This window comes from Lactuca sativa, chromosome 4, assembly GCF_002870075.4.
Source record: "Lactuca sativa cultivar Salinas chromosome 4, Lsat_Salinas_v11, whole genome shotgun sequence".
Classification (NCBI taxonomy): Eukaryota; Viridiplantae; Streptophyta; class Magnoliopsida; order Asterales; family Asteraceae; genus Lactuca; species Lactuca sativa.
This window is the reverse complement of record NC_056626.2, coordinates 396714432-396728176: the sequence shown is the minus strand read 5'-3', so window position 1 is coordinate 396728176 and position 13745 is coordinate 396714432.

Sequence of the window (13745 nt, the reverse complement as noted above, 5' to 3'; positions counted from 1 at the left end):
ATAAGGTGTCACACAAACATGGGAGGTGGATGTCGTTCTTGGAAAAATTCACTTTCGTGGTTAAACACAAGTCTGGGATGTCAAATCGGGTGGCTGATGCATTGAGTCGGAGGAGTAATTTGCTAGTTTCCATGAGGGTTGGTGTGCCGGGGATGGATGTCCTCATGGAGCAGCTAACGGTTGATCCTTATTTTTCTGTTGTTCTGCAGGGTATACAATCTGGACAGATGTCTGATTTTCTACTGCATGAAGGTTTTCTTTTCAAAGGCAATCAATTGTGCATCCCTGATTCAAGTCTCCGCCTTCATATCATTAGGGAGCTGCATGGTGAAGGGCATGTCGGCCGAGATCGCACTTTACAGTTGGTACAATCATCTTATTTTTGGCCTACAATGCGCAAGGAGGTGGATAGATATGTTAAACGGTGTCGAATCTGTCAGGTGTCAAAGGGCACATCTACCAATGCAGGACTCTATATGCCTTTGCCTGTTCCATCACAACCTTGGGTAGACATCAGTATGGATTTTGTGTTGGGTTTACCACGTACTCAACGGGGAAATGATTCAATATTTGTGGTTGTTGATCGTTTTTCTAAGATGGTGCACTTTATTCCTTGCAAAAAGACGACGGATGCAGTTAATGTGGACTAGTTATTCTTTCGAGACGTCTACCGTTTGCATGGATTACCGTCTTCTATTGTATCAGATCGAGACACTAGGTTTTTGAGTCATTTTTGGCGCAACCTATGGAAAATGGTCAACACTCAGCTCAATTTTAGTAGTGCATATCATCCTCAAACGGATGGCCAAACAGAGGTTGTCAATCGATCCCTTGGTAATATTTTGCGGTGTTTAGTGGGTGATCATGTGAAGACCTGGGATCAGAAGCTTTGTCAAGCTGAGTTTGCTCATAATCATGCTATCAACCGAAGTACTGGATATAGTCCGTTCCAGGTGGTCTATTCTGTTCAGCCACGGGGACCACTTGATTTGATGTCACTGCCTGTTTCTAGGGTTGTTCCAAAGAAAGTGCAGGATTTTGTTGGAGGCCTACATGATGTTCATAGGGCTGTTCATGACAACTTGGTCCGAGCTAACTCCAAGTACAAGCAAGATGCAGATAAAAAACGTAGACAAGTTGATTTTGAAGTAGGTGACTTTGGTTGGGCTGTTTTGACTAAAGATCGTTTTTCGGTTGGTGAGTACAACAAGCTATTAGCTAAGAAGATTGGACCAGTGGAGATTGTGGAGAATATTAATTCCAATGCTTACCGTCTATAGTTGCCATGCCACATTCGTTGTTCCGATGTATTCAATGTAAAGCATTTGCTTCCTTATTATGGGGATTCTTCTGATGATGACCATGGTGCACATTCGAGGTCGAATTTTGTCTACCCGGGAGGGGATGATGCGGGCCCTAGTGTGGAGGATCGGGCCCTTGCGTTCCTAGAGGCCTACGATCGTGTGACTAAAGGGGCTTCACGAAAACGGCCATAACGTTGGCTACGAATGTCCGTTTCGGGCCTACGACCAGTCAAATCGAAGCTTGTATCAAGGAGCACGTCTAGATAAGTACCCAAAGGGGACTTACCCATTTTTGAGTCCAGAAATCGCTTTCTAAATGGAGTTATGAGCAATTTTGTTATTTTTCCTTAATTTTTGGGTTTTGTTTTTGGGTTTGTATTTGGCCCATGGACTTTTAGGGTTTCATTTTAATTTCTACTTCTTATTTAACTTTTTTTGATGCAATTTGGATGGTCAATCATCAATTTTATGAACTTTCAATTTTCTCCCAAATTTTGTGTGTTAACCTAGATTTTGAAGCCAATCCCACGGTATTCGTAGAATCAACGTGGTTTTGAAGAGATTGTCCTGGCTATTCTTTTAGAATCAACAGGTTCATTCTTAGTTATCTTTGTGTTGTTTTATTGCGCTGCATCAGTTGGTATCAGAGCCGAATTCCTGGTTCAAAATGCCTCCGAGGAGAAATAGGACGCCCGCTAATGTTCACGAGCAAGAACTAGAAGAACGTATTATGGCACGAATGGAGGAGAGGATGGATCAAATGGTTGACCAACTGACTGATAGGATGGTCGAACTGATGAATCGAGGAGGGCAAAGGTCTCGAACACATTCTCAAGTGGAAGATGGTGAATTTGGGAACCCGTTCGGCGGTAGTGACGGTTCATATTCTGAAGATGATCTAGAAAGGCGGCCAAGGCGTGATCATAGAGGTGACAATAGGAGTTGGGAGGCCGGAATGAGAATTGATATCCCAGAATTCGACGGGGTCAGTTTGAATCCAGAGGGGTTCATCGACTGGTTGGCTACTGTTGAGGAAGTTTTTGAGTTCAAAGAAGTCCCTGAAAACAAAAGAGTGTCATTTATTGCTACCAGGCTACGTGGTAGGGCATCTGCATGGTGGCAACCACTGAAACTGACACGAGACAGGCTCGGAAAGTCAAAGGTCGTGACTTGGAGGAAGATGAAGAAGTGTTTACGATCCAACTTCCTACCCCATAATTTTCAAAGGTTGATGTACCAACGGTTCCAAAATCTGAAGCAGGGTGCCAAATCAGTTGACGATTACACAACTGAGTTCTACCAATCGATTGCCCGAAACGATATCCAGGAGACAGAGGAACAACTCGTTGCTCGATATATTAGGGGTCTACGGGTCCAAATCATGGACTCTGTAAATATGTTTGACCCGGTATCTATTTCTGAAGCGCACCAACGGGCGTTGGATTTTGAGAATCAAAGTCGTCGGGTGGGTGGTTCGTCTTCAACTGCCAATATTGGAGGAAGTCCCGGGATGGGTGGTATGGTACCCCGTGTTGTGCCTAATCAACAAAGACCGACATCTAACAGTGTTGGACCAAATCCTAGGACAACTGTTTGTAGCAGCTTGAAGTGTTTTAGTTGTGGGGAGACAGGTCACCAACAATCAGAGTGCAAGAAGGTTGGAAAACGTCATTTGTTTGCTGAGCAAGATGATTGGCAAAATGATGATGCCGGTGAAAATTACGAAGAATCCCATGTGTATGACGAAGAGCATCAATGCGAAGAGGAAGTTGTAACTGGAGATGTGGGGGTAAATTTGGTGATAAGGCGGTCTTGTTTTACACCAAAAGTTGTTGGTGATGATTGGCTCAAACACAACATCTTTCAGTCGACATGTACTATTTTGGGAAAGGTTTGTACTTTTGTTATTGATTCAGGAAGTTGTGATAACCTTATATCTGAAGAAGCAGTTCAAAAGTTGGCTTGGAAAACAGAAAATCGCCCTAAGCCTTACAAGCTACAGTGGCTTAAGAATGGTGGCGAGGTCACTGTATCTAAACGAGCCCTTGTTCAATTTTCTGTTGGTACCACGTATAAAGATGATGTGTGGTGTGATGTGGTTGCTATGGATGCATGTCATTTGTTGTTGGGCAGACCTTGGGAGTATGATCGTAATATAGATCATAACGGGCGGACTAACACTTACAGTTTCTTGTTTGGTGGTGTGAAGATAACATTGGTTCCCAGTAAGCCAAATGAGCCAGTTCCGAGACCTTGGGGTACTCTACTAACCCTTAATCATTTTGAAGACGAGTTGGAAGCGGAAGGTGAAATTTTTGTATTGCTCGGGAAGGAAGTCGCTAAGGAGGTTGAAATTCCTGAGGCTATGGTTCCTCTGCTCAAGGAATTCGCTGATGTTTTCCCTAATGAATTACCTGATGGTTTGCCACATTTACGTGGCATTCAACATCATATTGATTTACAACCAAGAGCTCAGTTACCTAATAGGCCACATTACAAAAAGAGTCCCGGAGAGCATGGGGAGTTGCGACGACAGGTGGAGGATTTGATTTCAAAAGGTCATGTTCGGGAGAGCATGAGCCCGTGTGTTGTTCCTGCTTTGTTGACTCCTAAAAAGGATGGTACTTGGCGTATGTGTGTTGATAGTCGCGCCATCAATAAGATCACGGTGAGGTATATATTTCCAATTCCTCGACTTGATGACCTACTTGACCAGATTAGCGGTGCCTCTATCTTTACGAAACTGGACTTGAAGAGCGGGTACTATCAGATTCGACTTAGCCCTGGGGATGAGTGGAAGACTGCCTTCAAGACTCGTGAAGGATTGTATGAGTGGTTGGTGATGCCTTTCGGTTTATCAAACGCTCCTAGTACATTTATGCGTGTGATGAGCCAGTTGTTCAGGCCCTTTATTGGTAAATTTGTAGTCGTTTATTTTGATGACATACTTATTTACAGTGCTACTTTTGGTGAGCATGTCAACCATGCGAGGCAGGTTTTGACTGTACTTCGACGGGATAGTTTGTACGCAGCTATTAAGAAATGTGTGTTTATGGTTCCTAAAGTCTTGTTCTTGGGGTACGTTGTTTCTGGGGAAGGAATACAGGTGGACAAGTCTAAAGTAGCAGCTGTCAGACAATGGCCAAGTCCAACTACCATCACTGAAATTCGAAGCTTTCATGGCCTTGCTTCATTCTATAGGAGGTTTATTCCAAACTTTAGTTCTATTATGGCACCGGTGACTGATTGTATGAAAGGGAAGACCTTTACTTGGACCGAAGCAGCAGAATCAACTTTCCAATTAGTAAAAGAGAAGCTTACTACATCATCGATTCTTGTATTGCTAGAATTTTCTCAAGTGTTTGAATTACACACGGATGCTTCCAAGGTTGGGATTGGAGCAGTTCTAAGTCAAGGAGGACGACCAGTTGCCTATTTTAGTGAGAAGTTGACGGGGCCAAAGCTGCGTTATAGCACTTATGATGTTGAGTTCTATGCAGTGGTCCAAGCTGTAAAGCATTGGCGCCATTATCTATTTCATAAGGAATTTGTTTTGTTCACAGATCATGATTCATTAAGACATATTCGCAGTCAAGATAATGTGTCACACAAACATGGGAGGTGGATGTCGTTCTTGGAAAAATTCACTTTCGTTGTTAAACACAAGTCTGGGATGTCAAATCGGGTGGCTGATGCATTGAGTCGAAGGAGTAATTTGCTAGTTTCCATGAGGGTTGGTGTGCCGGGGATGGATGTCCTCATGGAGCAGCTAACGGTTGATCCTTATTTTTCTGTTGTTCTGCAGGGTATACAATCTGGACAGATGTCTGATTTTCTACTGCATGAAGGTTTTCTTTTCAAAGGCAATCAATTGTGCATCCCTGATTCAAGTCTCCGCCTTCATATCATTAGGGAGCTGCATGGTGAAGGGCATGTCGGCCGAGATCGCACTTTACAGTTGGTACAATCATCTTATTTTTGGCCTACAATGCGCAAGGAGGTGGATAGATATGTTAAACGGTGTCGAATCTGTCAGGTGTCAAAGGGCACATCTACCAATGCAGGACTCTATATGCCTTTGCCTGTTCCATCACAACCTTGGGTAGACATCAGTATGGATTTTGTGTTGGGTTTACCACGTACTCAACGGGGAAATGATTCAATATTTGTGGTTGTTGATCGTTTTTCTAAGATGGTGCACTTTATTCCTTGCAAAAAGACGACGGATGCAGTTAATGTGGACTAGTTATTCTTTCGAGACGTCTACCGTTTGCATGGATTACCGTCTTCTATTGTATCAGATCGAGACACTAGGTTTTTGAGTCATTTTTGGCGCAACCTATGGAAAATGGTCAACACTCAGCTCAATTTTAGTAGTGCATATCATCCTCAAACGGATGGCCAAACAGAGGTTGTCAATCGATCCCTTGGTAATATTTTGCGGTGTTTAGTGGGTGATCATGTGAAGACCTGGGATCAGAAGCTTTGTCAAGCTGAGTTTGCTCATAATCATGCTATCAACCGAAGTACTGGATATAGTCCGTTCCAGGTGGTCTATTCTGTTCAGCCACGGGGACCACTTGATTTGATGTCACTGCCTGTTTCTAGGGTTGTTCCAAAGAAAGTGCAGGATTTTGTTGGAGGCCTACATGATGTTCATAGGGCTGTTCATGACAACTTGGTCCGAGGTAACTCCAAGTACAAGCAAGATGCAGATAAAAAACGTAGACATGTTGATTTTGAAGTAGGTGACTTTGGTTGGGCTGTTTTGACTAAAGATCGTTTTTCGGTTGGTGAGTACAACAAGCTATTAGCTAAGAAGATTGGACCAGTGGAGATTGTGGAGAAGATTAATTCCAATGCTTACCGTCTATAGTTGCCAAGCCACATTCGTTGTTCCGATGTATTCAATGTAAAGCATTTGCTTTCTTATTATGGGGATTCTTCTGATGATGACCATAGTGCACATTCGAGGTCGAATTTGTCTACCCGGGAGGGGATGATGCGGGCCCTAGTGTGGAGGATCGGGCCCTTGCGTTCCTAGAGGCCCACGATCGTGTGACTAAAGGGGCTTCACGAAAACGAGCATAACTTTGGCTACGAATCTCCGTTTCGGGCCTACGACCAGTCAAATAGAAGCTTGGATCAAGGAACACGTCTAGATAAGTACCCAAAGGGGACTTATCCATGTTTGAGTCCAGAAATCGCTTTCTAAATGGAGTTATGAGCAATTTTGTTATTTTTCCTTAATTTTTGGGTTTTGTTTTTGGGTTTGTATTTGGCCCATGGAATTTTAGGGTTTCATTTTAATTTCTGCTTCTTATTTAACTTTTTTTGATGTAATTTGGATGGTCAATCATCAATTTTATGAACTTTCAATTTTCTCCCAAATTCTGTGTGTTAACCCAGATTTTGAAGCCAATCCCACGGTATTCGTAGAATCAACGTGGTTTTGAAGAGATTGTCCTGGCTATTCTTTTAGAATCAACAGGTTCATTCTTGGTTATCTTTGTGTTGTTTTATTGCGCTGCATCAGTTGGTATCAGAGCCGAATTCCTGGTTCAAAATGCCTCCGAGGAGAAACAGGACGCCCGCTAATGTTCACGAGCAAGAACTAGAAGAACGTATTATGGCACGAATGGAGGAGAGGATGGATCAAATGGTTGACCAACTGACTGATAGGATGGTCGAACTGATGAATCGAGGAGGGCAAAGGTCTCGAACACATTCTCAAGTGGAAGATGGTGAATTTGGGAACCCGTTCGGCGGCAGTGACGGTTCATATTCTGAAGATGATCTAGAAAGGCGGCCACGGCGTGATCATAGAGGTGACAATAGGCGTTGGGAGGCCGGAATGAGAATTGATATCCCAGAATTCGACGGGGTCAGTTTGAATCCAGAGGGGTTCATCGACTGGTTGGCTACTGTTGAGGAAGTTTTTGAGTTCAAAGAAGTCCCTGAAAACAAAAGAGTGTCATTGATTGCTACCAGGCTACGTGGTAGGGCATCTGCATGGTGGCAACAACTGAAACTGACACGAGACAGGCTCGGAAACTCAAAGTTCGTGACTTGGAGGAAGATGAAGAAGTGTTTATGATCCAACTTCCTACCCCATAATTTTCAAAGGTTGATGTACCAACGGTTGCAAAATCTGAAGCAGGGTGCCAAATCAGTTGACGATTACACAACTGAGTTCTACCAATTGATTGCCCGAAACGATATCCAGGAGACAGAGGAACAACTCGTTGCTCGATATATTGGGGGTCTACGGGTCCAAATCATGGACTCTGTAAATATGTTTGACCCGGTATCTATTTCTGAAGCGCACCAACGGGCGTTGGCTTTTGAGAAACAAAGTCGTCGGGTGGGCGGTTCGTCTTCAATTGCCAATATTGGAGGAAGTCCCGGGACGGGTGGTATGGTACCCCGTGTTGTGCCTAATCAACAAAGACCAACATCTAACAGTGTTGGACCAAATCCTAGGACAACTGTTAGTAGCAGCTTTAAGTGTTTTAGTTGTGGGGAGACAAGTCACCAACAATCAGAGTGCAAGAAGGTCGGAAAACGTCATTTGTTTGCTGAGCAAGATGATTGGCAAAATGATGATGCCGGTGAAAATTACGAAGATCCCCTTGTGTATGACGAAGAGCATCAATGCGAAAAGGAAGTTGTAACTGGAGATGTGGGGGTAAATTTGGTGATAAGGCGGTCTTGTTTTATACCAAAAGTTGTTGGTGATGATTGGCTCAAACACAACATCTTTCAGTCGACATGTACTATTTTGGGAAAGGTTTGTACTTTTGTTATTGATTCAGGAAGTTATGATAACCTTATATCTGAAGAAGCAGTTCAAAAGTTGGCTTTGAAAACAGAAAATTGCCCTAAGCCTTACAAGCTACAGTGGCTTAAGAAGGTTGGCGAGGTCACTGTATCTAAACGAGCCCTTGTTTAATTTTCTGTTGGTACCACGTATAAAGATGATGTGTGGTGTGATGTGGTTGCTATGGATGCATGTCATTTGTTGTTGGGCAGACCTTGGGAGTATGATCGTAACATAGATCGTAACGGGTGGACTAACACTTACAGTTTCTTGTTTGGTGGTGTGAAGATAACATTGGTTCCCAGTAAGCCAAATGAGCCAGTTCCGAGACCTTCGGGTACTCTACTAACCCTTAATCAGTTTGAAGACAAGTTGGAGGTGGAAGGTGAAATTTTTGTATTGCTCGGGAAGGAAGAAGCTAAGGAGGTTGAAATTCCTGAGGTTATGGTTCCTCTGCTTAAGGAATTCGCTGATGTTTTCCCTAATGAATTACCTGGTGGTTTGCCACCTTTACGTGACATTCAACATCATATTGATTTACAACCAAGAGCTCAGTTGACTAATAGGCCACATTACAGAATGAGTCCCGGAGAGCATGAGGAGTTGCGACGACAGGTGGAGGATTTGATTTCAAAAGGTCATGTTCGGGAGAGCATGAGCCCGTGTGCTGTTCCTGCTTTGTTGACTCCTAAAAAGGATGGTACTTGGCGTATGTGTGTTGATAGTCGCGCCATCAATAAGATCACGGTGAGGTATATATTTCCAATTCCTCGACTTGATGACCTACTTGACCAGATTAGCGGTGCCTCTATCTTTACGAAACTGGACTTGAAGAGCGGGTACTATCAGATTCGACTTAGGCCTGGGGATGAGTGGAAGACTGCCTTCAAGACTCGTGAAGGATTGTATGAGTGGTTGGTGATGCCTTTCGGTTTATCAAACGCTCCTAGTACATTTATGTGTGTGATGAACCAGTTGTTCGGGCCCTTTATTGGTAAATTTGTAGTCGTTTATTTTGATGACATACTTATTTACAGTGCTACTTTTGGTGAGCATGTCAACCATGCGAGGCAGGTTTTGACTGTACTTCGACGGGATAGTTTGTACGCAGCTATTAAGAAATGTGTGTTTATGGTTCCTAAAGTCTTGTTCTTGGGGTACGTTGTTTCTGGGGAAGGAATACAGGTGGACGAGTCTAAAGTAGCAGCTGTCAGCCAATGGCCAAGTCCTACTACCATCACTGAAGTTCGAAGCTTTCATCGCCTTGCTTCATTCTATAGGAGGTTTATTCCAAACTTTAGTTCTATTATGGCACCGGTGACTGATTGTATGAAAGGGAAGACCTGTACTTGCACCGAAGCAGCAGAATCAGCTTTCCAATTAGTAAAAGAGAAGCTTACTACATCACCGATTCTTGTATTGCCAGACTTTTCTCATGTGTTTGAATTACACACGGATGCTTCCAAGGTTGGGATTGGAGCAGTTCTAAGTCAAGGAGGACGACCGGTTGCCTATTTTAGTGAGAAGTTGACGGGGCCAAATTGCGTTATAGCACTTATGATGTTGAGTTCTATGCAGTGGTCCAAGCTGTAAAGCATTGGCGCCATTATCTATTTCATAAGGAATTTGTTTTGTTCACAGATCATGATTCATTAAGACATATTCGCAGTCAAGATAAGGTGTCACACAAACATGGGAGGTGGATGTCGTTCTTTGGAAAAATTCACTTTCATGGTTAAACACAAGTCTGGGATGTCAAATCGGGTGGCTGATGCATTGAGTCAGAGGAGTAATTTGCTAGTTTCCATGAGGGTTGGTGTGCCGGGGATGGATGTCCTCATGGAGCAGCTAACGGTTGATCCTTATTTTTCTGTTGTTCTGCAGGGTATACAATTTGGACAGATGTCTGATTTTCTACTGCATGAAGGTTTTCTTTTCAAAGGCAATCAATTGTGCATCCCTGATTCAAGTCTCCGCCTTCAAATCATTAGGGAGCTGCATGGTGAAGGGCATGTCGGTCGAGATCGCACTTTACAGTTGGTACAATCATCTTATTTTTGGCCTACAATGCGCAAGGAGGTGGATAGATATGTTAAACGGTGTCGAATCTGTCAGGTGTCAAAGGGCACATCTACCAATGCAGGACTCTATATGCCTTTGCCTGTTCCATCACAACCTTGGGTAGACATCAGTATGGATTTTGTGTTGGGTTTACCACGTACTCAACGGGGAAATGATTCAATATTTGTGGTTGTTGATCATTTTTTTAAGATGGTGCACTTTATTCCTTGCAAAAAGATGACAGATGCAGTTAATGTGGACTAGTTATTCTTTCGAGACGTCTACCATTTGCATGGATTACCGTCTTCTATTGTATCAGATCGAGACACTAGGTTTTTGAGTCATTTTTGGCGCAACCTATGGAAAATGGTCAACACTCAGCTCAATTTTAGTAGTGCATATCATCCTCAAACGGATGGCCAAACAGAGGTTGTCAATCGATCCCTTGGTAATATTTTGCGGTGTTTAGTGGGTGATCATGTGAAGACCTGGGATCAGAAGCTTTGTCAAGCTGAGTTTGCTCATAATCATGCTATCAACCGAAGTACTAGATATAGTCCGTTCCAGGTGGTCTATTTTGTTCAGCCATGGGGACCACTTGATTTGATGTCACTGCCTGTTTCTAGGGTTGTTCCAAAGAAAGTGCAGGATTTTGTTGGAGGACTACATGATGTTCATAGGGCTGTTCATGACAACTTGGTCCGAGCTAACTCCAAGTACAAGCAAGATGTAGATAAAAAACGTAGACAAGTTGATTTTGAAGTGGGTGACTTTGTTTGGGCTATTTTGACTAAAGATCGTTTTTCGGTTGGTGAGTACAACAAGCTATTAGCTAAGAAGATTGGACCAGTGGAGATTGTGGAGAAGATTAATTCCAATGCTTACCGTCTACAGTTGCCAAGCCACATTCGTTGTTCCGATGTATTCAATGTAAAGCATTCGCTTCCTTATTATGGGGATTCTTTTGATGATGACGATGGTGCACATTCGAGGTCGAATTTTGTCTACCCGGGAGGGGATGATGCGGGCCCTAGTGTGGAGGATCGGGCCTTTGCGTTCCTAGAGGCCCACGATCGTGTGACTAAAGGGGCTTCACGAAAACGGCCATAACTTTGGCTACGAATCTCCGTTTCGGGCATACGACCAGTCAAATCGAAGCTTGGATCAAGGAGCACGTCTCGATAAGTACCCGAAGGGGACTTACCCATTTTTGAGTCCAGAAATCGCTTTCTAAATGGAGTTATGAGCAATTTTGTTATTTTTCCTTAATTTTTGGGTTTTGTTTTTGGGTTTGTATTTGGCCCATGGACTTTTAGGGTTTCATTTTAATTTCTGCTTCTTATTTAACTTTTTTTGATGTAATTTGGATGGTCAATCATCAATTTTATGAACTTTCAATTTTCTCCCAAATTCTGTGTGTTAACCCGGATTTTGAAGCCAATCCCACGGTATTCGTAGAATCAACGTGGTTTTGAAGAGATTGTCCTGGCTATTCTTTTAGAATCAATAGGTTCATTCTTGGTTATCTTTGTGTTGTTTTTTTGCGCTGCATCAGAACCCAATTTGATAATCCATGGAGCCTTTTATCCCACTATATAAGATATGGAAGAATTACATAATCTACCCATATATTTAATTAGTTATCCTTTTGATCACTTAATTAATTCTAAATTAATTCTTGATCAAAACTAATTAAATAATATTATTAATATATTAGAACTTATAATATATTAATAAACCATATGTGTTATTTCTCTCATTTAGTTTATCCAATTGCATGGTGCCATGTAACCCAAATGGACCATGCCGGGTCGGGTCAAGTATTTACCAGAAATTGTTATGGACTTACACACCTTATCCAACAGTCTCCCACTTGGATAAGTCTAATAACTATAATTGCAATACTTTAGGAACCGATCGGCAATCGTAGCTCTTTCAAGGTCTCTCGGAACTGAGAAGATGTTGATACGCCATTTAAGATAAGTGATCATATAATCCACTGTTCTAGATATCAGCCAGACAATTACATGGAACAATGTCTTACTTGTTGTAGCCATGTCCAACACCTTAGACCTCTACAACCAATCATGACAATCTTGATTCATATCTACTTCCAACATATGACCGACTGTGGAAAATTTGAATAATATGTAAAAACACAACATACTATTCTGGAAGTCAAAACATGCAAAAGAAATTATAGTAAACGATTGACAAAAGATAGTAACACTTTACTCATAAATAAACACAACTTTTATTCATCATCAAATGTCAATTACACTTTACAAATTTCGAAATTATCTAACTACTAAAACTAATATCATCCTTCAGCCCTATGCTCCGAGCATGTTGGAGATGCTTAACCCTAGTCAGTCCCTTCGTGAGGGGATCTGTTGGGTTCTTATCCGATGATACCCTCTTTGCCACGGGGATTCCTTCTTCTATGCGATGTCGTATAAAGTGATATTTTCTGTCGATGTGTCTGGATCTCCCGTGATCCCTTGGTTCCTTGTCTAAGGCAACCGCACTTTCACTATCACAGAAAATTTCCATGGGCTCCTTTATAGCTGGTACAACTCCAAGGTCTCCAATGAAGTTCTTCAGCCATATAGCCTCCTTTGCTGCCTCGCTTGCTGCTATATACTCTGATTCACAAGTAGAATCAGCCGCTGTCTCCTGCTTGGAACTCTTCCAAGTGATTGCTCCTCCGTTTAAGGTAAAGACCCAACCCGACTAAGAGCGGAAATTATCCCTATCAGTCTGGAAGCTAGCATCACTATACCCTACAACTCTCAAGTCATCACTCCCACCGAGGGTAAGGACCCAGTCCTTAGTCCTCCGTAGGTACTTGAGGATATTCTTTACCGCAGTCCAGTGAGCCTTGCCAGGGCTCCCATGATACCTGCTAACCATGCTCAAGGAAAAGGCTACATCAGGTCGAGTACAAGTCATAGCATACATGATCGAGCCTACTGCTGAAGCATAAGGTACTCGACTCGTTTCTGCTATCTCAGCCTCAGTACTTGGGCTTTGTATCTTACTCAGTCTGGCGTTACTCTGGATAGGTAATTCTCCTTTCTTGGAGTTCTCCATGCTGAATCTCTTCAGCACCTTGTCCAAGTAGGTACTTTGACTAAGTCCAATTAGTGTTTTACTCCGGTCTCTCATAATCCTTATCCCTAGAATATAGGCAACATCTCCTAGGTCCTTCATAGAGAAACACTTCCCAAGCCAGGACTTAACTTCCTGCAGAGTTGGGATGTCATTTCCTATGAGTAGTATGTCATCCACATACAATACCAAAAAGCTAACTATACTCCCACTAGCCTTGACATACACAAAAGATTCATCTTCACTCCTAGAAAAGCCAAATTCCTTGACCTTTTCATCAAAGCAAAGATTCCATTTGCGAGGTGCTTGCTTTAATCCATAAATGGATTTCTCAAGCTTACACACTCTATTAGGGTACTCGTTGCTGACAAAACCTTCTGGCTGACTCATGTAAACATCTTCAGTCAACTTTCCATTAAGGAAAGCGGTTTTGACATCCATTTGCCAAA